Raw genomic sequence first — 27,671 nt, 5'->3', positions numbered from 1 at the left:
GCATTCCGGTAAGCAGTTAATGGACTGGAACATTTTTGATTCATTAAAAGGTGGTTTGTGGAGTTTTCAAGCATGAGTTTCAGGTAACATTGGAACCCAAATTGAAATAGGCTTCCAAAAGGAGAATGAAGAAGAGGCTTCCTGCTGAAATTCAGCAGAAGGAACTGTCCTCTTTTGCAGGGAATGAGACATTAGCTCCCTTTACCTGGGGGCTCCAGTATTAGCAATGGGCTCCAGTAGAAGGCAAACAAAGTTTTTGTCAAGGGAGAAGATAAATAAAGGGCTCTAAACAAATTCCTTGATTGTAGAAAGAGAAATCAACTCTAGCTAATAGACAAAAAGGAATATATTGGAAACAGTGATGGAATCAAGAACAGGTTAGGAGACTAGGGTTGGAAATGAACTGGAATCAAAAAGAATGTGAGATCCTTGCAAGCAGGAAATACTGATTTATTTAGTAAGAAAAACTATCCCATTGATGTGCAACGAATTATGTACAATATTTCTTTCTTTCTTGCATTATTGAACCAAAATTCTATCCCTTGGAAAAGAGTAGCTCTTTGCACCAAGTCTAAGTTATGTGCCATTTTCCATTTCTGTTGTCAAAGGGAGTTGTTGGGGGATCTCGCACCTCTGACACCCAAGTGGAAGGGGGTCACTTTGATTAGCATTCCCCTCCCTGCCCCAGGATCATCATCATAAGGCAGGAGTAGTTGCCCCAACGTGGTCACAGCCGTAGAAGGAGGAAAGAATGGACATAGGGCAGGCACAAAATGACAAATGTCCACCCCAGATCCTGTAGGGCAGGAGAATTGAAAAGTAGCCCAACCACTATGTCAAAGATCCCTCAGGACCTTGCCTTAGATCCAAGCATCATCCTTTGTCAGGGTGAAAAATGACAGAAAAAATTTTCCAACCTTATCTTCATCTATAAGCATAACTAGTGAACAGAAATCCATTCTATCTGAAGAACAGAGTGCAAAATTAAATTGGCCCAAAACCTAGCAAAAGCTTTTCACCATTAATTTCTATAGAATGGTTTTCTTAATTACTATTTTCTTCTTTTATAATCTTCAAAAAAATAGGATCTCCTTCACATATAAGCAGGAAAAACAAAACAAAACAAACCCTTAGTGTTTTCTCTTCCTGAAAACATTTATCTTCCTGATTGTCTAGACACAAAATCTTTAAATAACTTTTTTTTTTTTTTTGGTCCAAATCATCCTACTTTGAAAAACATATATCCCATTTCTTCTTCTTCCATATTGCCAAAGTACAGTTGAAGAATAGATTGTGAGAAGGAAGTAAATAAAAATGATGGAAATGAAAAAAAAAATGATGGAAATGAGGGCACCTGTGGGGGTTCAGTTGTTGAGCATCTGCCTTCAGCTCAGGTCATGATCTTGGAGTCCTAGGATTGAGTCCTGCATCAGGGTCCCCGCAGGGAGCCTGCTTCTCCCTCTGCCTGTGTCTCTGCCTCTCACTGTGTGTCTTTCATGAATAAATAAAATAAAAATATTTTTTAAAAAATGATGGAAATGAGAGTGTGAGAGTGGATTAGGAGGAGGGACGTTTCGAGAGCGCACTCATAGCAGGCAAATCAGTTGGTCTAAGCCATCATTCTCCCAGGAATGGCACTTTGACTTGCCACAGAGTCTTTGAAGTACTCAAGCTTTTTCAAACATTATTTTGTCTCAATTCCATTCCATCAAAACCAACTGCACTAATGTAGATAATTTATCTGTTGGTATTGGCAAGATGTCAGATGCTGTGGAGAAGTGAAGAAAATGGAATGCCATTCCCTTCCTTAGGGACTTAAACCATGTAATAGAACCTCACATTCATATCATGAAATAGAGCTACGCAAAACCATCAGGTATTTAATACACTAGATTATTATGGCTATGGAATTTCCAGAAAGGAGAGCTCAGTGGTCTGAGATTATTAGGAAAGCTTCCTGGAGGAGGAGGGATTGAACTAGATCCCGAATAATGGATGCAATTTGATAAATGGAAAAGAGACAAGCAGGGCAATGTCCTGCGTAAAGGCAAGGCCCAGGAAATCAATCCTTTTTCTTCTATATTCATGTGAATGCATCAGGATTGACATTAAAACATCTACATTATAGGCATGTCATTTCTAAACCTCACAAATAATACAGTATAGATGATCCTTTAAAACAAAGATGATGCTTAATTGTACACCATTCCTTCCATAATTCTTTAAACTTAATGGTACCATTTCTGAGATAATAATACTGTGATTTTGAATTTTTTTGTTTTTTTTTTGTTTTGTTTTGTTTTGTTTTTTTTAACAAAACCTTACCATTGGGGTAAAATTGTAGGGATGTTGCCAGTGATTCATATGTTTATTAAGTTCTCTAAAGCTCAGTCTATTATGTTAAGGCCAGATCTGTTTGATAGTGTTCCCATACCACCACCCTTCTTTTAATACAAAAAGAAAAAAACAGCAATAAGAAAGGTAGTGCTAAGTGAAATATTGGTTCTTCTCTCCAACCATGTCAGCATAATCATGAGGAAGATAAAATGGGTCTGGCTTGGCTCAACCCTAGTGAGGTAAGCAAGCAAGTTAGGGCTGCCCCCTCTTTTTGGTTGTAACCTGTTTTTCAAAGTTATGATGCAACTAGTGGCAGAGAGTATCATTATTCTGAAAAGTTCAGCCTTAATTCTCTGATCTTTTTCCATAATTTTAATGGAAATTGTCTTTTGCTTTTTTATTATGTCTAGTTGGGTCAAACTGCTCAAGGATACAGAAAAAAAGAATACATTTTCCAGCTTTAAAGAGTAGAAAGATTAGATGAGAGATGTTCAGATCAATGGTGTTGGTGGTCTAGAATCAGACTAATTTGAGGAGCATGAAGGGCAGCACGTGATGTGATGAGCACTGGGTGTCATATAAGACTGATGAATCACTGAACTTTACCTCGGAAAGTAATGATGTTCTATATGTTCTAATAGATGTTCTAATTTAATTTAAATGCAGAATTAGGCTAATTTAAACTTTAAGTGGAACTGCACATACCACATTATTAGGGTAAAGGATAGAAACATAAGTCTTGGTTTCATCAATGAGTAAATAGCATGAAAGAAGGAAGAGGCATGAAGGAATGGGTTAACAATCCTGATGCTTCCATGCAGATGTGTTGAAAATGCACGGTTAAGTAAATGGATGGCAGGTGGTGGGAGCCATATTTCTCATAGTTAAGAGTGGGAGTTTATAGATAAGTGGCAGGAGAGGCTAGGATGATCTGTGTGGCAACAGAGGAGTTGGAGACATCAGTATGAACTCCTATTTTTTTTTTAATTTTTTTTTGAACTCCTATTTTAATGTAGATACACATGGTTATGTATAGAAACATTTATAGATACATGTATATACCAAGGTTTGTAAGCACATGAGAGGAACGAGACGTAACAACACCTCAGTAGCAAGTAGCACACCCAACTCCCAGATCTTGGTTTCTAATACCAGTCTCCAGTAAAAGGAACCAGGGGTCCTTAGAGGAATGACTGATTATAGGGGTGGGTGGGGCATAAAATACTCAAAATGAACTTGATCATCTTGTAATATCAGAAAGGAAGGGAGTGCTAAAATAAATAAATAAATAAGGAGGGCAGGGTCTGTTCAAGGGACACAGGAGTCAACTGAAAGAGCTCTCAGTGCCCAGAACTACAATAGTTTAAGCAAAATAAAGTATTATTAGATTATAACCCAAAGAATATGATAAATAATATGAATCCACACCGAGGCAAGTAAGTGATGGAGAAGAGTCATTCTCCATGCAGAGGAATTCCCAATAATTTATGTAGATAATCTGCCCTCAGGGCAATGGACTGTAACTCTTTAATCTTTAAGCCTGTGTTGAGCATCGTGACTTCCTTCCACAGGATACAGCATGGAAAAATGGGGGGAGAGCTAACTTTGTGGTGGAAAAGCCCGACAAACGTTACCTCAATCAAACGATCAAGGTCAAGATCAACAGTGATAATTATAGTGGATAGTATGTGCCCCAGGTATGATGGGATGAACACAGCTCTTTACCTCTGGGGTTTTCCTCTCAAAAACCCTTAACCTCAGTCTAGTTGGGGAGAAAATGCCAGAAAAATTCCAATAAAGGAGCATTGTGCAAAATACATGGCCACTGACTCCTCAAAACTGTCAAGACCATCGAAAACAAGTCTGAGAAATTGTCATAGGCAAGAGTTGCCTGAGGAGGCATGACTAAATATAAAGTGGTATCCTGGATGCGATTTTGGAACAAAATAAGGGTATTAGGTAACAATGAAGGAAATCTGGATAAAGTATAGGCATTATTTAATAATAATGTAGCAATATTGGTTTGTTAACTATAACAAATGCACTATGCTAATGTCAGATGTTAATAGGGGGCACTAGGTATAGGATATGTCTCTTGATAATATCTTTATATTTTTTCTTCCAAAATAAAGTTTATTAAAATGATTTAAAAAGTAGGATGGGGAATTTGTCTAAGGAGATCTAAGAACTCAAAAAAACATGCCAACCAAATGTAGTATGTGGACCATTTATAGGGGAAACATTGCCATTTGGAATATACAATTATATTGTCTCTTTATAATGAATGCATATCATTTAAAATTGTTCTCAATTTATTTTATGTCACTCTGCAAATGTATTTAACCTCAAGATATATTTTAACTGTAGTTTCCGGAGGCTGGCAATTTTTTTTTTATTTTTATAAAGGACGAGATTACGTGTTTTAGGGGCGGGGGGCCAGATGGCAGCATGCCACCCACTCAGCACTGTCTTTGTAGAGAGAAAGAAAATAGCCATAGAAAATAGTTACTGAATGGATGTTTCTCTGTTCCAATTAAAGTTTATTTACAAAAATAGCAGATTGTATTTGACATAAGGGCTGTAGTTTCCTGCCCCGGATTTACTCTGTAATGCGAATGCTAGCATAAAGTGAGATTCACTTTATATTACTGATTTCCAAACTGTTTTGTAGAATCTAAAAAGTTCATCGAGGGCACCTTAGGGACAGAACTGTAGATGTGAGCTGGGTGGGAGCAAACTGAACAGAACTCAAAATAGCCCAATATTGCTTCCAGCGGAGAAGTCTGCTTTAAATATTTTTATATAAGGGGATTTTATGTAAGATTTTCTGCAGGAGGCAATATTAAATAATAGTTAAGATTATTAAATAATCTGACTCTAGATTCAGACTGATTGGTTTAAATTGCAGTTCCACTGTGCCTTATCGTCTTTATGGCCTGTTCCTCAGTGTCCTTATCTGTAAAACTGGGATAATAGTACACCTGTGTGCATATGAAGCTTTAGTGAAACTTGCACGGAAAATTTTGCAAAAAGTGCTATGGAGATAGTAGTAATACTACTGCATATATGGCAATTTGTAATGAAAAATGAAAAATATGTATAAAGCACTTATCACAGTGACTGGTACAATATAATTGCTTACATTTACTATCCTCATTAATAATAATATCATCACCAGCATCAACATCATTTAATTAAAATAAAAATAACTTGGAAACTTCTAGGCCTTGTAGTATCAGTCAACTTAATTGACCTTGGTTTTATGGGAATTGGTACATTCTCAACTTTTCTCTGCTGAAGGGCTTGCTTGATTTTTCCTTCTTTCTTCCTTTCTTTTCTTTCTTTCTTTCTTTCTTTCTTTCTTTCTTTCTTTCTTTCTTTCTTTCTTTCTTTCTTTCTTTCTTTTTCCTTCCTTCCTTCCTTTCCTTCCTTCCTTCCTTCCTTCCTTCCTTCCTTCCTTCCTTCCTTCCTCCTCCCTCCCTCCCTCCCTCCCTCCCTCTCTTCTCTCTCTTCTCTTCTCTTCTCTTCTCTTCTCTTCTCTTCTCTTCTCTTCTCTTTTCTTTTCTTTTCTTCCTTTTTTTGTTGGAGTAGAGGAGAATAGCAATCATTGGCTGAAACATGTCAGATTTCTCCATTGTGGTTTCTAAGAATTTCCCCAAAGCCTGATCCTGAAGATAGCCCCAAGCTGACCCAAATCTTTAGTTTTCTAGAGCAGCCAACCTAATGAAAAATAACTCAGAGCTCGATAGCTGTGACATGAGGAACTAAAGTGACAGCAGTGCCACCAGACAGAATGACACCTAGACATTTTCTGGACTTTGGTTTCTGGCCCATTGGATATACATCCCCCCAAAAAAGTTGGGGGAAAGTCAAACAACTTTAAAAAAAGACATTTTAACAGATGTTCTTTCAAATATTAAACACAATAGAAATATTTAGGTTAATCATTTGGTTCATTTTCTGAATAGGAAGACCCAGTAATGAGATAGAATTTCAAGGGATTAGTGACAGCTCAGTGTCAGGATGTATTAAGCTAAAAATAAGGAAGGATAATTGATCTTTTCTGTAACTCCACGTACACAAGGTAAACCTCTTACACCAAAAAACAAAAACAAAAACAAACCATGGTCGCTTTTCTCTCTTCCAGTTCTGGGTAACCTCATGATGTTCTCTTGGGAAACCTCCCAAATTAAAACGAATGAGCTTGACAAGGTCACACAGCTGGTGATGGTGGAGCTAGCGTTTTAGTCCAGAGCCATACCCCCATCCTATTGATGTCTCTTGCCACATCTTCCCCCACCACTTCACCCCTTCCCCCAGATCTTCGAAAATTAGCAACAGCTAAAAATAAGGGAAGCAACTGATCAGAGTGGGTCGGGGAGACAGAACCAGAAGTCCTCCCTGGTCCTGATGTGGTCCCCATCTCTTCTCGCCGTTCTGCATCCTGACCTCTCGTGATACCCTCTTCACCATCTCCGTTTCGATACGTGAAAGAAAGAATGCTTTATGTCTTTTCCCACTCAAACTCCGGGCCATGGATTGCCTATCTTCAGAACGGGTGAGAATAATCTCTTTTGAGATGCAACTGGCAACGCATACTTCCTCTTCCATCAACTGCCAGACCCCCAGGTGCCACCTCTGCTAGAAGTGAGAAAACATCTCAGAACTTTAACAAATGGAACTAAAGTACATCAGAAGGGATTAGTGCCTGGAGAACCCATTCATCACGTCGTCGTCTTCACATATTAAACATTCACATCTATCAGGGATAAACTGTAGGCACAGATTGCTTCCTCAATAACCACAGACTGAGAAGCTTTTGATTTTCTCAATGTAAATCTTTTTATGATTCCCTTTTAGGTGTTTTGTTTTTGCTGTATATGCACTTCCTGTTCCCTTTAAGTTTGACTTTAATCCTGCAATCATAATTTGTCATTTTCTACAAAGACTTTCTCATTTATCATCTAGTGGTAGTTTAGTTGTGTATGTATGGGTGTCACTTTTTATGTCTGTTGTGGTCTTTCATCGCAGATAATAGAGCAGGATATTTGTATTTTTCCCTTTCCTTGATATCTCCTTAGTTTATTGTTTATGTTTATAAATGTGCTCAGGCTCTTTTGAAGTCTTTTTTACTTCAAGAAACAAGTTTCAACCATGTTGATGACTTCTCATTCTAGGGCAGAGCCGGCTGAGACACAAAATGTCCCTTGCTGTAGCCGACGATCTGATCTAGTTAATAGGAATTGACCTTCCATAGCTCCACACTCCAAAAATATATTCCTACTGAACAAAATCGGATGTAGTATTCACTTACAAAATTATATTCTTTAATTGCTTGTTTTTGTGTTTCTTAGGAAAAATTCTAAAACATGAAGAATAGCCCAGATAATTAGTTTTGAAAATACATACTAGACTTACATATTCTCGTGTGATGGACGTTTCTATTTAGAATGACAAAGTTGGTCATCGAATAGACATACAGTTTGTGTATTTCATGCTACACATATGTGGCACAGAATTTGAAAATGGTAGGACCTTAATGAATGGATGATGGAAGCCAGTACTGGGGTACCTTAGAAATATCGTGGGTTTCGATCCAGACTAGCAATAAAATGGACATCATAATGAAGCAAGTCAAATGAACCTTTTCTTCTCCCAGCACCTATAAAAGTTATGATTATGCTGTACTGTCATCTATTAAGTGTGCAACAGTATTATGTGTAAAAAAAAATGTACATATCTTGATTAAAAAAAAAAACAAATTCTTTGCTCAATAATCCTGTCATCTGAGATTTCAGGGAGTTGTAATCTCTTTGCTGGTGGAGGTCCTGCCTCGATGTTGGTGGCTGCTGACTGATCAGGGTGGTGTTACTATAGGCTGGGTGTCTGCAGCAATTTCTTGGAATAAGACAGTAATGAAGTTTGCCACATTGATTGACTCTTCCTTTTACAGAACAGTTCCTCTGTAGCACATCTGACAGCATTTTACCCGCAGTAGAACTTTTTTTGCATACTCAGAGTCGGCCCTCTCAAACCCTGCCACTCTTTTATTAGCTAAGCTTAGAGATAGCCTCCGCCCTTTGTTGTCATTTCAACAGTCTTCACAGCATCCTCACCAGGAGTAGATTCCATCTCAAGAAACCACTTTCTTCGCTCATCCACAGGAAACAGCTCCTCATTCATTTGGTTTGATCATGAGATTGCAATGACTCAGTCCCATCATCAGGCCTCACTTCCGATTCCACTTCTCTTGCTGTTCCCACCACATCTGCAGTGACATCCTCCCCTGCAGTCCTGACCCCGTCACAGTCCTCCTTGATGGTGGGAATCACCTTCTTGCAGACTCCTCTTAATGTCGATGTTTTGACCTCTTCCCATGAATCACAGATGTTCTCAATGGCATCTGGAAGAGTGAATCCTTTCCAGAAAGGTTTTCATGTACCTTGTCCAGAAGCATCAGAGGAATCGCTGTTGATGGCGGCTGTAGACTTATGAAATGTATTTTTCAAGTCAAAATGACTCCTTGATCCATGGGCTGCAGAATCGATGCTGCGTTAGCGGGATGAAACCAACATTCGTCTCATTGTCCATCTTCATCAGAGCTCTTGGGTGGCCAGGTGCGCTGCCAGTGAGCAGTCATGTTTTCAAAGGAATCTTCTTTTCTGAGCAGTAGGTCTCAACAGTGGGCTTGAAATATACAGTAAACCATGTTGTCAACAGATGTGCTGTCATCCAGGCTTTGTCGTTCCATTGACAGAGTGGACTTTGCCTAATTCTGAAGACCCCAGGATTTTCAGATGGTAAATAAATGCTGGCTTCAACCCATAGTCACCAGCTCCAATAACCCCTAACAAGAGAGTCAGCCTGTCCTTTGCAGCTTTGAACTCAGGGATTAACTTCTCTCCACCTAGGAAAGTCCTTGATGGCATCTTCTTTCAATAGAAGGCTGCTTCATCTACATTGAAAAATCTGTTGTTCCATGGAGCCACCTTCTGGAACAATCTCAGCCCAGTCTTCTGGAGAACTTCCTGCAGCTTCTCCATCGACACCTGCTGCCTCACCCGGCACCTTGATATTAAGTAGATGGCTTCTTTCCTTCCACCATATGAACCCACCTCTTCTGGCTTCCAACTCTTCTCCTGCAGCTTCCTCACCCCCATCAGCCTCCACGGAACTGAAGAAAGTTAGGGCCTTTCTCTGGGTTAGGCTGTGGCTGAAGGGAACGTGGTGGCTGGTTTGACTTTCCATCCAGACCCCTGACTCTTCTTTTTTCCACATTAGCTGAAGGCTGTTCCCCTTTCTTACCACCTGTGTGTGCACAAGGTAGCACTTCTGATTTCCTTCAACAGCTTTTCCTTGGCATTCACAACTTGGCTCACTGCTTGGCTCAAGATTTTGACTTGTGTCGGCTCTTGATCTACCTCCCTCACTCAGCTGAATCATGTCTAGCTTTTGATTTGGAGTGAGAGACGTGCGGCTCTTCCTCTCACTTGAACACCTGGAGGCCACTGGAAGGGTACTAACTGGCCTGATTTCAATACTGTTGTGTCTCAGGGGATAAGGAGGCCCTAAGGAGAGAGAGGGACAGGGAAGCACAGCAGCCCGTGGAGGGGTCGGAACACACATAACGTTCATTGTTTAAGTTCCCTGTCGTGTGGGTGTGGTTTGTGGCACCCCGAATCGAAGATAACTGTAACATCCCCAATCACTGACCACAGAGCACCAGAAAAAAATATCATGATAATGAAAAAGTTTGAAGGACCGTGAGAATCACCAAGACATGGCACAAGAGACACAGGTAAGCAAATATGTTGGAAAAATGGCACCAGTAGACTGGCTCGATGCAGGGTTGCCACAGACCTTCGATTAGTGGAAAATACAATGTTTTCAAAGTGTGATAAAGTGAAACACAGTAAAATGAAGTATGCCTGTGTGCCAGGGCATTCAGATATCGGAGATCCAAACTGGCCAATCAGTAGTTTGTCTAGTGGACTCCTTGAGTGTTCAAGTCTTCTGTTAGGCAGTCCCATTATTACTATCTATAATAAAAACTAATATTTATCAAATACTTATTACACATCATGCTGAGTACTTTTTTAATGTACTTTTTAATAATTTTTTTCGGAAGGGAGTATGGCTGACACACAATGTGGCATTGGTTTTGGGTGTACAACATAGTGATCCAAGCTCTCTACACAGTATGCTGCGCTCCGCATGAGCGTAGTGCCATCTGCCATCATACAGCACTATTATAGTTTGACTGTGTCCCCTGTGCTATACCTTTAATTCCTGTGATTTTATTCTTCCATAGCTGGAAGCTTGTACACTCCACTCCTTTCACCCATTTTGCCCACTCCTGCACCATCTTCCCCTGTGACAATCATCAGTTTCCTTTCTGTATTTATAGATTCTGCTTTTTATTTGTTTATTCATTTACAGGTAGTGTTTTTTTTTTTAGATTCTACATATGAAAGAGAACGTAAGATATTTGTTTTCCTCTGACGTCGCTCACTTAGCATAATACTCTCTAGCTCCATCCATGCCATTGCAAATGGCAAGGTTTCATTCTTTTTTTATGGCTGAGTAATATTCCATTATATATCTATCCCACCTTTCTTATCCATTCGCCTATCAATGGACACTTGGGCTGCTTCCAGGTCTTGGCTATTATCAATAATGCTGCAATAGACATAGAGATGCATAGATCTTTTCAAATTTGTGCTTTTGCTTTCTTTGGGTAAGTACCCAGTAGTGGAATTATAGGACCACATGTTTGTTCGGTTTTATTTGTGTGTGTTTTTTTGGAGGAAACTCCAGGCTGTTCTCCAGAGTGGCTGCACCAGTTTACATTCCCACCAACAGTGCGCAAGGGTTCCTCTTCCTTGACATCCTCACCAACACTTGTTTCTTGTGTTTTTTATTTTAACCATTTTGACAGATGTGAGGTGATAGCTTATTATGCTTTGGATTTGCATCTCCCTGATGATGAGTGACGTTGAGCATCTTTTCATGTGTCTGTTGGCCATCTGGGTGTCTTATTTGGAAATATGTTTATTTGGGTCCTCTGCCCATTGTTCTTTATATATTCTGGATTTTAAGCCCTTAACAGATATATAATTTGCAGGTATCTTCTTCCATTCCGTAAATAGGTTTCCTGTGCTGTGTGCAGCAGCTTTGTGTTTTGATGTAGTCCCAATAGTTTTTGTTGTTTTGCTTTTGTTTCCCTTGCCTCAGGAGACATTTCTAGAAAAATGTCGCTGTGGCTGATGTCAGAAAAATTACTGCCTGTGTTCTCTTCTAGGATTTTTATGGTTTCAGATCTCATATTTAGGTCTTTAATTCATTTTGCTTTTATTTTTGTAAACGGTGTTGGAAATAGTTCCAGTTTCATTCTTTTGTGTGTTGCTGTCCAGTTTTCCCAACACCGTGTTTTGAGGAGACTGTCTTTTCCCCATTGGATATTCTTGCCTCCTTTGTTGTCATTCATTGACCATGTAAGCATGGGTTTATTTCTGGGCTCTCTATTCTGTCCAGTTGATCAATGTGTCTATTTTTGTGCTGGCACCTTACCGTCTTGATTACTTTTCTATGTACTATTTTATTTGATCCTAACGAAGATCTTATGAGGTGGTTTTATTTTTACAACCAGTGTATAGTAGAAAAATAGGTGCTTTATTTTTTTAATTTTTATTTTAATTCTAGTTGGTTAACATACAGTGCAATATTTAGTTTTAGGAGTAGATTCAGTGATTCATCACTTACATACAACACCCAGTGCCCATCACAACAGGGGCCCTCCTCAATGCCCATCCCCATCCACCTCCCTCCATCAACCTTCAGTCTGTTTTCTATCCTTAACAGTCTCTTATGGTTTGTTTCCCCTTCCCTCTCGTTTTTCTCCCCCATCCCATACATTCATCTATTTTGTTTCACAAATCCCACATCTGAGTGAAATCATATGGTATTTTTCTTTGAGTGACTTCTCTCGCTTAGCATAATAGACTCTATGCCATATACATCGTTGCAAATGGCAAGACCTCATTCTTTTTGATGCTAATATTCCATCGTGTGTATAGACCACATCTTCTTTATCCATTCACCAGCTGATGGACATTTGGGCTGTTTCCATAATTTGCCTATTGTTGGTAATCCTACTATAAACAGTGGGGTGCATGTACCCCTTTGAATCTGTAGAAAAAATAGGTACTTTAAAAGTGATTAAGCATTCATCTGAGGTCAGGTTGTTTATAGGCGGCAGCACCAGGATTTGAATCCAAGTCATGCAAGATCCTCCTTCAGATTCAAATGTCTGCAAACTATGACCCTACCTTCCTTAAGCTTACTACCTACTGAAGGAGAGAAAACTAATATAAGGAGAAACCTGCTCTAAAAATGAAAGCTCTGGAAGCCAATATAATACAATAGACAATGGAGCAAGACAGAATGAATGTGTAATAGGACCCTCGGAAGACACAACGGCACGAAAAATGATTCTCTGCTACAGCACGAGTGAGAGGAGCTGGAGGCTAAGCAGCTAACGTATTATGGTTCCCCTCTCAATATTCACTGAAGATGATGCAGAGAGTATTGTGGAGAATCAGACGGTCCCAGAGCTCACGTTCCAGCAGGAGAGATCTGTGTTGGTTTTTTGCTGTGTGCTCTTGGTGGCAAGCAGGCTACGTAAGCAGCAACTCCTGCAGGGCCTGTGGCTTCCCAGAGCAGGAGAAGGGGAGAGGGCACAGCCTGAAGAACCGGCCTGCATTCAGCGCTGCCTGCCTGTGGCTCTTGGCACAATGAGAGCAGATGATGCTCAGCTGTAACTGAGCGGAGCAGAAACTTTAGCCTCAGAGAACCAGGAGTTCAACACCAGAAGCAGGTGTCCTCTCCCGGCCTCTGCACGCTCCCGGACAATTGTATAAAGCCACAGTGGGCAGTGGGTTTTCAGGATGAGGCCACCAGAGAATTCCCCACATCCACTACGAAGCCTGTCTACTTCGCATTCGATTTGGCTGTTTTTTGTTGCTTTCTGCCAATTAAAGTTCTCAATTAAACAGGAGAGAAAAGTGCTGATTTTATAAGTGTGCAGATCGTCTACCTTAAATATCCTTAGAAGCCCTAGAACATAGTGGAGCTCAGAGGCTGGGAGTGGGCTGCCATGAAAAACAGGCACAGGGTAACCCCAAGATGACAGTATTCTCTGAAAAATATCACACACAAGGATGACAGTTCACACAGATGTGCTACTGGGGTGATCATTATGATCTGAAACAGGGAGGTGCCTTTTTGAGGGGAGTCTTGAGGTAGCCTTGGGAGGAGGCTGAGGATTTCGGTAGGCCTGGAGCCGCGGAGCCATCTGGCTGTGAGAACAGCATGAGCAAACACCCGAGGAGATTAATAATCTGCCACAAATAAGAATAATTGTTTTCAGGCAGCATAAAGGGTTATGATAATGTGATGACTAAAATGGGATGAGTCAGGCTGTGGGAAACATGAAGCTGGAGGGCAGAGAAAATTTAGGAGTATGAGGACAGCTAGCTCTGCGCACGGTGGTGGGAGCTGAAGCCCGGGCAGGGGGCTGTCCTGCGTGTAGTCAGCAGAGCAGATTCAGGTTGATGAGGCTTGAAGCTCATGAGATTTGGAGTGTCCTGTAAAAGGAAAAGAATACACAATTACAAATGCAAACTTCCTAGAGGCCATCACAGGCCCCAGAAGAAGCCAGTGAAATAGGAGACTCTTAATCTTCAACTTCATTAGTTTTTGGACTATCTGCCTTTGACTGGACCGAGCTGATCAATAGAAATATAATATGAGCCACACACATGATTTCAAGTTTCTATCATGCACAGTGAAAAAGGTGAAAATAGGCTCCCGGTGCATGGAGCCTGCTTCTCTCTGCCTGTGTCTCTGCCTCTCTTTCTCTCTCTGTGACTATCATAAATAAATAAAAATTAAAAAAAAAAAAAAGAAAAAGGTGAAAATAAACATGCGAAATGGGTTCAGATTAAATATGTTATAAAATATTATTTTACAGCAAATATTTTCATATTAAATATTTTATTATTTTAATTAAAATTTTAATAATGTTTCAATATATAAAATACTGTTTCAATATATAATCAATATAGAAAAAGTTAATGAGGGATCCCTGGGTGGCGCAGCGGTTTGGCGCCTGCCTTTGGCCCAGGGCGCGATCCTGGAGACCCGGGATCGAATCCCATATCGGGCTCCTGGTGCATGGAGCCTGCTTCTCCCTCTGCCTGTGTCTCTGCCTCTCTCTCTCTCTGTGACTATCATAAGTAAATAAATTTAAAATAAAAATTATAAAAAAAAAGAAAAAGTTAATGAGATATTGTACATCTTTTTCCATGCCGTGATCCTCGAGCTCTGGCGCATATTTTATATAGGCAGGAGATACCAGGGCTAGCCACATTTCAAGTGCTCAGGAGCCTCATGTGTCCCGTAGCTACCGTTTTAATGCATGGCTAGAGTCTTGTTAATCAGTGTGTGATCTGAGGGTCAGCAGCATCATCGCCTGAGGGCTTAGAATGGAACATCCCAGACCTCACTCCAGATCTCCTGGATCAGAATATGCATTTTCAGTAAGGTTCCCAGATGATATATGCACATTAAGGTTTGAAATGTGCTAGTCTAGGGAACTAAGAATAGTCTCTGAGAATTCTTGCAGAAAGAGGACACAAAGAAGCCCCCGAAGAAGCAGTATTGAAAGAAAGAAAGTGAAATGGAGATGGTTTCTGGGATCAAGAGGACACCAGTGACAAATGACACAGCAGGATTGAAGAAGAGGGTTAGAGGGCACCTGTGTGGCTCAATTGGTTAAGCATCTTCCTTGGGCTCAGGTTATGATCTCAGGGTCCTGGGATTGAGTCCTGCATCTTGCTCCCTGCTCAGCATGGGGTCTAGTTGTCCTCTGCTCCTCCCCCTACTCATGCGCTCTCTCTCTCTCTGTCTCTCTCTCTCTCTCTCTCATATAAACAAAATATTTTTTTTAAAGAAGAGGGTTAGAACTAAACAGACAAAAAAGCAGAAGTAGACCTATAAATACAAGGAATAAGCTGATGGTTGCCACAGGGGAGGGAGTCAGGCAAAGGTAAAAGGGGTGCAGGGGAGTGGGAGAAAGGGGCTTCCAGCCATGGCATGAACAAGTCATGGGGATGAAAGGTGCAGCACAGGGAATAGAGTCAGTGGTATTGTAGTAGCATCGTGTGGTGACAGATGGTAGGGACACTTGTGGTGAGCACAGTAAACCCTATAGAGTTGTTGAATCCCAGTGTTGTATACCTGAAACTACATTGTGTCAACTATACTCAATTTTTAAAAATCTTCAAAAAAAAAAAAAAAAGGATTAGGAATGCCTGGGTGGCTCAGCAGTTGAGCACCTGCCTTCGGCTCAGGGTGTGATCCCAGGGTCCCAGGATCGAGTCCCACATCGGGCTCCCCACAGGGAGCCTGCTTCTCCCTCTGCCTGTGTCTCCGCCTCTTTCTCTGTGTCTCTCATGAATAAGTACATAAAATAAAACCTTTAAAAAAATCAAATAAAAATAAAAAAAGAGGATTAGAATTGACAACCATCATTGTCAGAATCACAACTGAATAATAACAACTTTTGTCATCATCATCGTTCTCTGTAACCTCTTGGTAAACTGAGCTGCTTGAGGAGAGAGGTTAAAAAAAAACAAAAAACTTGAATGTGAAAGGGCTAATGGGGGCCATGAAATAAGTTCAGATTTCTTTTGGACAGTGGAAAGGAAAGACCTCACAGGCGTGAAAGTCAACGTGGTGTATGAAAATGAGAGAGCATCGTCCAGGCAGTTGCAGGGATTTTTCAGCAGAATCATGAAATGCTCGAGGTGAATGTTTCCCCCTTACCCTCATTCAGCCCTTGATACACCAGTTTGCACAACGGTGACTCTGATCACATAGCAACTTCAGAATACATTTGGCGCAGTTCTAAAACTTTATTACTGAAAAATTTGTAATGTGGATTCACAGCTAGAAATGAAAAATGATCCTTCTTAAGCTGCTTAATTGAACACCTTTCTGCCTTCGGCCTGGTTAGTGATGCGTGCTACGGCTGACAGTGGCTTGACAAGAGAGCGTGCGGTTTTTGCAATGCTTCCTGACTTCTGTGATTGCAAAGTATTTAATTGTAAGAACATCTCTCATTACTGTTGCAAATGTTTTATTTACTCACTTTTGCTGTTGCTATATCTTTTATTGTTATTTGGATTCAAGGGAACGGAAACGGTTTTAATTGGAATATCAGTGACATATCAGGGCTGAAATAAGCCTGTTTCATTCTGTGAGCAAAGATGTTGTCGTTAGAATGGATTTTCCTAAAGTGCTTGGTTGATTTTGCAAACTGTGTGCTTCCATGTATAAAGGAAAACCTAGACATGTGAGACCGTGTATTCAACTTTGTATTCCCAGAAGTAGGTCAGTGTCTGGAACTCATACTCAGCAAATGCCACAAGGATGGATGGATGGATGGATGGATGGATGGATGATGGATGGATGGATGGGTGGATGGATGATGGATGGATGGGTGGATGGGTGGGTGGATGGGTGGATGGGTGTGTGGATGGATGATGGATGGATGGATGGGTGGATGGATGATGGATGGATGGATGGGTGGATGGATGGGTGGATGGGTGGGTGGCTGAATGATGGATGGATGGATGGATGGGTGGGTGGATGGATGGATGGATGGATGGGTGGATGGATGATGGATGGATGTATAGGTGGGTGGATGGGTGGATGGATGGGTGGATGGATGGATGGGTGGGTGGATAGCAATGCAACAGTAATTTCCCCTACTTATAGTTGATCCCCAAACCATTACTTCTGATATGTTTGGTTACTTGGATTAAATTTTATTGAATTCAGTGAAGCCCCTTACTTACTTGACACTTAAAAGCTTAGGTTAACTTTTTAATGCTGGTTGATCTAATCAAGAGTTTATTTCTGTAGATAAGAGCACAAACAGAGAGGGATGAGGCATTATAAATTATGTGAAAATGGCCTTCTATGCCTTTAGAGTATCCTCTTGGACAAAAAGAAAAATAAAAAAATAACCTTTCAAATAACTTCATAGCCTATATTCCTCTTTTGTCCTTTGTGGACAATGAACACACACAGAGACAATTTTGTGCTGTGTGATCTGACACACAAATGTGGTGTAAGACTCACCTTATGGTTTCGGACACCGATCATTGAATATATGTGTAATATACACTCTATGTCAGTTTTTTTTTGTTTTGTTTTGTTTTTGTTTTTTTTAAAGTGGGCTCCATGCCCAACACTCATGACCCTGAGATCAAGACCTGGGCTGAAGTCAAGGGTCAGACACATAACCAACAGAGCCACTCAGGCGCCCCTCAGGTGATAAATTTTAGCAAGTGCAGTAAGGGAGGTTTGCAGTGATGAAACAGAACCAGGAAAATCAGCAATGAGAAAGGGAAATAAATGGAAAAGGCCATAAATACAGGGCAGGTTATGGAGCCTAATGTGGCAAGACCTGAAAGGGCCAGATTTTAATTTAAGAAGAATTGCAGACCGTGCAGAGGCTTCCGGCTTGAGCAATATCATCGATGCCATGGTTATGTCGGGGGACTCTGGAGACCAACCAGAGACCAGCCCTTTGTCCTAGGCATTTCACTTACGGCGTCTTTCCCATAGCTTACTTCCAACTTTACCTTTGCAACACACATGGCAGTTTCAGAGGAAAAAAAATGTATTCCATCAATTTTCTGTTGACCCTAAATCTGTTCAAAGAATGACTTTTCAACATGCCGCTTTCTCGCTATAGGTAAAGCATTTGTCTACACTGCGGAAATGGTAGAGGGTTATTAGATCTCTAGTTAGTTACCAAGTGTTCTACACTTCAAAGAAAGGTTGAAAAGACATCCAGTTGAAAATGAATCTGGGCGTTTGTTTTCCTATAGTTTTGTATCTTCCAATTTTTTGTGAATATTAATACAGAGAAATGTTATTAATAGTTTTCAGATAAGCTAATTTAGTGGGCTCACTTTTGCTGGCCTATGATTTATATTTTCTTTTCTCTTTAAGTAAATCACGAAATTAAAGGAGAATAATTTCAGGATTACTAAGGAATTTATTTCACTCAGTTTGATAAAATACACAATGTGACAAGACGTCATCAATATTGTGGGGGGGGAAATGAAACAATAACATTATTTAGGGGAGAAGAGGCAAATTATTTTTCTCTGTTGTTTAGCCCCATTAATTCCTGAATTAATTTCCAGAGCCAATTTGTAAAATAAAAAATATATTTCTTTAGAAAAGTAATCAAAAAAATAAAAATAAAAAAAAATAAAAAAGTAATCAGTATCTGTTTTTTTTTCTGAGAAATGCCTTTCCTTATGGTACTGTTGTAGCATTGCCGCTTGATGGCTTGCTACCCAGTTGAATATGAATACCCTTATGAAAATTATTAGTCTTAAAAAAATTATTAGTCTTTCAGAAGTGAAAACAATCTCCTTGTTCAGCTATCCTATTGTCACTGAGCTCAGAACATTTTTATGGCTCTTCTATTGAACTGTCAGTGTCCAACCCTGGGACTTTTGTATTTCTATTCCCCTTCTAGAGATCTAGAAACTGAGAGTCAATGAGGTGCTTTCTTTGAAAATGGGTGTTGGTTCAGTAAGTTTTCAAAACTGGGTCTTCATTCAAAAATGGGATGAGCGTTGCAACTAGGCGGACCGATTGATCATTCTTTCTTTTTTGCGTAGTTGACACGCCGTGTGGCATTAGTTGCAGGTGTCCAACATAGTGGTTCAGCGACTCTCTACGTTGTGCTGCGCTCGCCACCAATGTAGCTGTCATCCGTCACCTTCCGGCCCTCCTACCGTAGCATCGACTCTATTCCCGAAACAGCTCCTTTCCTTCCTGTGACGTATTCATTTCATAATTGGAAGCCTGTATCTCCCACTCCCCATCCTTCCCCTCTGGCAACTATCAATTTGTTTTCTGTATTTATAGGTTCGAATCTGCTTTTTTGTTGGTTTATTCATTTGTTTTTTGTTGCTGTTGTTGTTGTTTTTTTGTTTTTTTGTAATCCCACATGTACATGAAATCTTATGGTGTTTGTCTTTTTCAGTCTGAGTTATTTACCCTCGGGGACCATCCGTGTTGTCACAAAGGGCAAGATCTCATCCTTTTTCTATGGCTAAGTAACATTCCATTTCATGGACATACGTATGTAGATATATGTACATCTTCCTTTTCCTTTCCTCTATCGGTGGACACTTCGGTCGCTGCCATCACCTTGCTGCTGTAAATAATACTGCAATAAATGTAGGGATGCATATATTTTTTTCAAATAGTGTTTTGTGGAGTTTTTTGGGTAAATAGCCAGTGATGGAATAATTGGATCATATGATATTTATATTATGCATTTTCCGAGGCACATCCATGCTGTTTTCCATAGTGGCTGCACCTGTTTGCATTCCCACTAACAGCTCAAGAGGGTTCCTTTCTCTCCACATCCTGGCCTACTTGTTCTTTCCTTTTTGATTTTAGCCATTCTGACTGGTGTGAGGTGATACTTCATTGTGGTTTGGTTTGCTTTTCCCTCATAATGAGTGATGCTGAGTATCTTTTCATGTGTCCGCCGGCCATCTGTGTGGCTTCTTTGGAGAAATGTCTATTCAGGTTCTCTGTACATTCTTTAATCAGATTGTTTGATTTTTTTTTTTTTTTGGTGATGAGTTATATGAGGTCCTTAAATATTTTGGATATTAACCCCTTACCAGATGTGTCATTTGCAAATATCTTCTCCCATTCAGCAGGTTGCCTTGTCATTTCGTTGATGGTTTTCTTTGCTGTGCAAAAGCTTTTTATTTTGATGTATGGTTTATTTTTGCTTTTGCTTCCCTTGCCTTAGGAGACATATCGAGAAAAATGTTGCCATGGCTGATGTCAAAGAAATTGCCAGACAGGCTGATTTAAATCCTGAACATCAATTCTCTGATTTTTAAAATGAAGAAAGTGCCTATTTCAAGAGATAATTAGGAAGCCTGAAAAATATATTTTCTTCCTTTGCAATGATGTTTGTGGACATTTACTAAGGCGAGTGCTGAATATAGACTTTTTCATCTTATAAGAAGACATTGGCCTTATGTCCTGAGCTGTAGACACTTAAAAGCTGCCTATAGTTGGGCCCAGGAGGTGGTGGTGTCCAGATGGGTCTTCGGCACCTTTAACCATGAATGTTCTGCAGTGTAAGTCAGCTGCCACTTCTGACTGTGAGTCTTCCCCTTTGCATTATTAGCTAAAAAGGAAAATCCCATGAAAGTCACGTTTATAAAAAATGTGAACCATTATTTGGATGCAATTAATTTGTATTACGTGAGGCTAGAGAAGTGATGAGCAGCGAAAAATCTAAATGATAGAGAAAAATCTAAAGCAAGCATCATGAAGAAATAAAAGTTAATTTTTAACAGAAAAATTAAATTAACAAGATACTTTATTTGCAGCGTGAAACGATTTGATTATTTGGCAATGAAGTCATTTTACACCACCCTGCCCAATATAATTGATTAATATTAAGAATTTTAAAGTTCCATATTATGCTAAATTGCTCTTTTACTGGTTCTATCTGATGATATTTTCTCGCCTAATCATCTGAATCCTGATTTAAAGACCCTGTGATCAATAAGCCATTACCCAGCCATAGAAGAAAGTTTATTTGTTTTTCTCTTTCCAGAGTCAAGGATGTCTTCCGCACCTAGCCATGCACATTTCGTCACATTTTGTATAGCTAGGGTATGACGAGAGAGGAGGTCAGCAAATGAGTGCTGTGATTTTTAGAGTGTGTCAACATTTTTTCTTTCTTTCCAGCTTTCCTTCCCTCCCTTCCTTTCTCCCCCTCTCTCTTTCTTCCTCACTTTGTAAACAAAATTTATCCAGAGTTTCAAAGTCTGCTCTATTAAAAAACCTTATATTAGCTTCTAGTCTAAGGAGAAAATTAAAGTAACAGAATTGTAATTCTTAGGGCACTTGGATGGCCCAATCAGGTAAGCGTCCGACTCTTGGTTTTGGCTCAGGTCATGATCTCAGGATTGTGGGATCGAGCCCCATGTCGGGCTCTGTGCAGTGGGTGGAGTATCCCTGAGATTCTCTCTCTCTCTCTCTCTCTCTCTGTCTCTCTCTCTTTCTCTCTTTCTGATCCTCCTACTCGTGCTTGCTCTCTCTCTAAAACAAATAAATAAAATCCTTAAAAAGAAAAAAGAGAAGAAAGAAAGAAAGAAAGAAAGAAAGAAAGAAAGAAAGAAGAAAGAGAAAGAAAGAAAGAAGAAAGAGAGAAAGAAAGAAAGAAGAAAGAAAGAAAGAAGAAAGAAAGAAAGAAAGAAAGAAAAGAAAGAAAGAAAGAAAGAAAGAAAGAAAGAAAGAAAGAAAGAAAGAAAGAAAGAAAGAAAGAAAGTAGGTAGTAGGTAGGTAATTCTCAACCTCAAGGATCATCTATTTTGGTGGAAGAGAAACATTATTGTTAGTGGATGGACAGGTAAATAGAGGTAGAGAGAGCTAGGAATACTAATGAGTGCGTGTGTCCTTATAACAATAGAAGTCCCATTTCATCCTGCATGGGAGCAGCACGGGGGTATCCATCTCCCGGCCTGCCCTATAAGCCTTAGCACCTCTTTATCCTGAAAAGCACTGCTGGGGCACAGTCTCAGTTACTTAAAGGTAGATATTGAGAGAAATCCCATTTCTCCAGGCCTCTTTTCCTACCTGGGGCCCAGCGCTCTTAAGGGACCGCTTGATGGCTTTTGACACATAGGGAAGGATGTAAGCAAACCTACATAAAGACCGGATGACACTGGCTGGGAATGAAGTTGAAACGACTTTCTCCCCAAAGATTCTTTAGTGGTTGGTTTGAAGAGCGAGAGCGAGTGAATTCTTGCGGCACAATTTTGGTGTAAATGAGTGGCCTTTTCCCTATTCATTATGCTTAACTTAATAGCTGTTTTGTGGGCAGATCACCTTTTATTCTTGCTGAAAGAAGCACTGCAGTGGAATAATCTGCAATAGCTGCTACTTACCCTCCACGTGAAATATCTGCTCATTCAGTGCTTGGCTGGGGCAGTACCTTCGTATTGTAAATCCACCCGCATCCTGGGTATGGTTGTCTCTTAGTTATTTTACAGGAGCAGAGTTTATGGTTCCTTGGCTGATTTCTTGAGAAACTATTGTTAAATGCAATTTAGTAGCACTTTGGTGAAAATTTATTTCTAATATTAGCAAAAAGAATATTCGTAACTGAACACTGTAAAGCATGGTTATATACCGGGATGCCGCTCAGAGCGATATATCAATAATATTTATACCTATTGATACATTTGATTTTTCAGCGAAAGAAACCCGTTTGTTTTGCTGAAGGATATAAAGCAAACTTTCTTTGTGAATGTCTCTAGAACGATTTCAAATTTATTATCTGGGTGCGTGGTTCCTTCTTAAAAAGGACACCGAAGTAGAATAAGGTGAAGACACTCTTTTTTTTTTTTTTTTTTAATAATATGTACAGCCTTCATTCTGCTATTTAGAAATGAGAATACCTTATTCGTGCTAACTTAGAATCTTTACCTTGGGCCCAATAGTTGTCTAAAATAATGATTAATCATATTATATTGCTGCCTGGATTTAGCCAAAACTCTTCATTGAGGAAAAAAAAAAAAAAAAAAAAAAGGAGGGTATAGCTTTTCAACATTACACAAACCATGTTTTTGGAGCTCAGATTTTCTTTTATTTTTCTGGCTTCTGGGACTATAAACACTGAGCATCCTACCCTCTCAGTATTGATCTTACTCATCTCTAGGCTTCCTGTCCATGTGTTATTTATACGTCTGTGCCTCTCAAATTTATTAAGATTTACTCGTCTTTTCTGTGTATCTCCAAAGTACAATTTTCTGTTTACTAAATCTTTTAAAGAGTCCGGGCTGAGGCATCATCTGTCTTTTCCTAAGCACTGACTATTTTGAGCTCAGGATTGCGCTCACCGTGCAGAGGGTCTGTTGATTTCCCCAAGATGAAAACATTACTGAGTTATGTGCAGAGACCTGAAGTCAAAATCTGGCTCTGAAGTTGCTTGAGATTATTCATGGGGAGAATTTTCCACCTCTCTTTTTGTTCCTGCCCAGAGCCATTGAATGCCTCTTAAATCACTGACAGAAAATTTAGGTCAACACATTGCCTAGGGTCATTTAAATTTCAAATCTGCTGCCAGTTCCCTGCTTCCAGCTCTTGGGAGAGAAGAGCACTGTGCCCTCCCGTTAGGGAGCTGGAGCCAGGATGAGGCATGAGGACTCCAGCTGCAGAAATACATCGGGAAGGGTAGCGAGTCTACTCTGACTCAGAGCTGAACTGAGCACAGCATCCAGTGATAAGGGTGAGTCTTTTTGCCAAATTTTACACCACTCGTTACAGTTCAGGAGTTAGCTCTATTTTTTGGGGTAAGCATGGAAGGTCTTATTCTGGCTCCGTAGACGTGATCTATGAGCAATACCTCCATTCTGTGACTTGTTTAAACAAGTCAAGTGGTGGGAGCAGAGCGCCCAGGGTGTCCCAGTCTCCTGGGCCAGGAGGGAGCGTAGGAACAAATGTGGCCCTTCCTTGGATTCAACTGCAAGTCACAACTGGATGAATTCTGATCTGTGCATGTTGTCAGCTGTCATTCTACTTGCTTTCATTGCATTTGGCCCTGAAGGTAGAAGAGAGATCCAGTTTTATTTCTATTTCTTCACATATGCTGGGTTACAGCAACAAGCACGCCCGAGCACCAGATTATGGTTTCTCAGTCCTGTTCTCCAACAAAGGGTAAGGGGGTTGTTGGAGAAATGGTGGCCTGGAGAAAGTTCGAGATAAGCCCAAAATCTTTCCTAGCGCCAGAAAGTAAGGACATGCTTTAAAATTGGCAGTGGCAGGAGGAAAGACCACAGAAGCCAACTTAAAGGAACTGCTAATGTCTAAACCTTGGACAAGCCAAGTGATAAAATCAATAATGAAAATAATGAAAAATAATGAAAATAATTCAATAATAAAAATAACAAGTTATAACCCACAGCAGCAAAAAAATATCCTTGAGCCCTCATAGATATAAATCAATCATTGAATAAACAGTAAAGGGTGCAAAAGAACAGCCCTTTCTTGCAGTAGAATTCCAATTAAAACTGTCAAAAATAAAATAAAATAAAATAAAAAAATAAAACTGTCAAAAATTTTAACTATAGTGAGATATTAGTCATCCATAAAAAAGGGTGAGACTGTGCCACTTTTGGCAACATGCATGGACCTGGAGAGTATAATGCTAGGTGAAATAAGTCAGACTGAGAAAGGCAAATGCCATATAATTTCACTGCTGTGTGGAATCTAAATACAAACAAATGGATAAAAAAGCAAGCAAAAAGCAGCAGCATCAGATCTACAGATACAGAGGGCAAACTGATGGGTGCTGGTGGGGTGCAGTGAGGGGAGGGTGAAGCAAAGGGGATTACAATTACCCTTATCCTATTGAGCACTTAGTAATATAGAGGCTTTTGGAATCATCATATTGTACACCTGTTACACTTTAATCAAAATTCTTTGCCTCACATGACAAATTGGTATGTACACAACGTGATTTAAAGAGTGTGAGATAAAAATAAAAATAAAAAAATAAAGAGTGTGAGATACGTACAATTATTTTTAAAACAGTGTCCTACGTATTATTTCCTTTCCATTTAAATTGAACACTTAAATAGTATCATATCATATGGATTTAATAACAAATTTTAGGGGAAACTGAACAATTAGCACTGTAAGTGTGTACTTTTGATTTTTGCTTTATATATTTTGGACCTATACTACTTGATGTGAACGAGTTTAGAATTACCAAATCTTATTTGTTAATTGTCTCTTTTGTCATTATGAAGTGACCTGCCGTCTCTTTTTGCTGCTTTTCTTGTTTTTAAGCCTGCATTTCGATATTAACATGTCCGTTTTTGATGATTATTTGCCTCATACATATTTTTCATCCTCTTATTTTCAACCTTAACATGTCTTTGAACCTTGAAATAACATTTTTTTAAAATTCAGTGTTGCAATCTGCCTTCTACCTGCTATATTTGATCCATTTATATTTACTGTATTATCAGTATATTTAGAAATATTCCTACAGTATCATTTTTAAATTCGTATTGGCTCTGCTTTTTCTAGTTATATTCTTTCCATACCTATTGTTTATATTCCATTACTTCTGTCCATGTTTTGTCCCTTATAACCCTACTCTTATTCTTTTGATAACTAACATTAAAAATGTGACAAGAATTTTAAAATCAACAGAAGTTCAACTTAATTGGTATTTCTACCTTACTCCTGAATAATTTAACTCTGATTACCTCCTTCAATATTTCTCAACTTCTTATTTATTTATTTATTTGATTTTTTGGGTGTGAGAGAGATGAATGGGGGAGAGAAAGAGAGAGAATATTAAGGAGACTGCATGCCCATCTCAGACCCCCCTCATGGGACTCAATCTCAAGACCCTGAGATCACGACCTGAGCTGAAATCAAGAGTCAGACACTTAACCCAGTTGCACCACCCATGTGCCCCTGCTTTATCTCATTTTATATGCCCAAATCAGAGGGTTATTTTTGTTGTTCTATATAATATATCTTCACCTGAATTTCCTACGTGCTTATCTGTTTGTCTACCATTCTATCTTGTAGCTCGGAATTTTTTTTTTTTTTTTTTTTTTTTAGTGAGATAATTTAACTTCTTCCTGAAGCATATTTTTAGAAGTTTAATCAGTGAGGGTCTGCTCATGCAAAATTCTGAGTTAAAATCCACAAATGGATGTATTTTGTTCTCATCCCCACGTGAGGAAGCCAGCTACACAATCCTAAGTCAGCAGCTGTTTTCATTTAGCCTCGGAAGGGTGACCAGGGTATCTGGCTTCCATCGTTACTGATAGGATGGCAGTCTAATTACAGTTTCATTATAGGTGGCTGCATTTGTTTCCTAGGGCTGCCACGGCAAAGTAGCACAAACTGTGTGGCTTGAAATAACAGAAATATATTCTCTCAAGGTTCTGGTGGCTAGAAGCCCAAGCAAGGCATTAGTAGAACCGTGTTCCCTCTGAAATGTCTACAGAAGAATCTATTCAATGACTCTCTTGTAGTTTTTGCTGGTTGCAGGCAATCCTCAGTGTCCCTTGACTTGTTGGTGTCTCTCCAGTCTTTGCCTCTGCATTCAAAGTCATCTGACCTTTGTGTCTTTCTTTCTCTCTCTCTTCTCCGCAGTTATAAGGATACCAGTAAAATTGAATTTCAGGCCCGCCATAGTTCAAGATGATCTCATCTTAGTTAATTATATCTGTAAAGATCCTTTTTCCAAATAAAGTCACATTCTGTGGTTCCTAGAAGAACATGAGTTTTGGGGGGATGCAATTCAATCCAGTACAGTGTTGTGACTTTTCTCTGTGGCTATTTTTTTTTAAGATTTTATTTATTTACTCATGATAGTCACACACAGAGAGAGAGAGAGAGGCAGAGACACAGGCAGAGGGAGAAGCAGGCTCCATGCAGGGAGCCCGATGTGGGATTCAATCCGGGGTCTCCAGGATCGTGCCCTGGGCCAAAGGCAGGCACCAAACTGCTGCACCACCCAGGGATCCCCTCTCTGTGGCTATTTTAAAACTATCTGGTTTTCTTGGATATTCTGTGGTTTCACTATGGTATATACATATTTTTATGTGTGGATTTCCTTATTCTGATCCCATTTGAAATTTTTTTATTGTGTTTTTCTTACCAATTCTGGAAATTTTTACCCATTAGAAATTCGAGTGATTTCTACTTTCATCTCTCAACATTCTCTTCCCGGAACACCAATTTAATGTATTTTAGACCTTCTCACTCTTCTGTTCCACGTCTCCTAAATTGTCTCTTGTATTTAATCTTTTTAAGTTATACATTCAATTTATAATTTTGATTAATATACTTTTTTATTGATAGAATTCCTTTTTTATTTTTTTCCACATCTATTTGGCCTTTTAAATATTAGTTTTTTGTTTCTTTTCTCCATGTTTTGAGCTACTTCTTTTATTTCCATAGACATTACAAACATTGTTTCTTTGTAATCTGTGTCTCATAAGTCTAATAGCTGAATCCTTGATATCTGATTATGTTATTCAGTTTTTCTGAATCTCTCTCATGTGAGATCACATTTGCCTGAATTTAATTGGTAGAATCACAATTGACCTAGACTTTACATGCCTTCCTGAAGGAGAATTTACAGTTATATAACATAGGCCACTATGAAC

At 39.5% G+C, this 27,671-nt stretch overlaps 1 protein-coding gene across 5 annotated transcripts in view; it reads left to right on the top strand.

Annotated features, from left to right (window-relative positions):
- PRKG1 (protein kinase cGMP-dependent 1) overlaps positions 1–27,671 on the top strand; it is a 1,199,334-nt gene that overhangs the window by 610,467 nt on the left and 561,196 nt on the right. Inside the window, exon 1 of one of the 5 annotated variants that reach the window (XM_035706143.2) lies at positions 20,878–23,761. The exons of the other annotated variants lie outside the window; for them this stretch is intronic. The gene's annotated coding sequence lies outside the window, so the exon portion shown is untranslated. Of the gene's footprint in view, positions 1–20,877; positions 23,762–27,671 lie in introns of those variants that run through there. 5 annotated transcript variants of the gene reach the window in all.

This window comes from Canis lupus, chromosome 26 (genome assembly GCF_003254725.2).
Source record: "Canis lupus dingo isolate Sandy chromosome 26, ASM325472v2, whole genome shotgun sequence".
In the NCBI taxonomy this organism is placed as follows: Eukaryota; Metazoa; Chordata; class Mammalia; order Carnivora; family Canidae; genus Canis; species Canis lupus.
The sequence above is the reverse complement of the archived record's forward strand: the minus strand, read 5'-3'. Positions and strand labels throughout refer to the sequence as shown.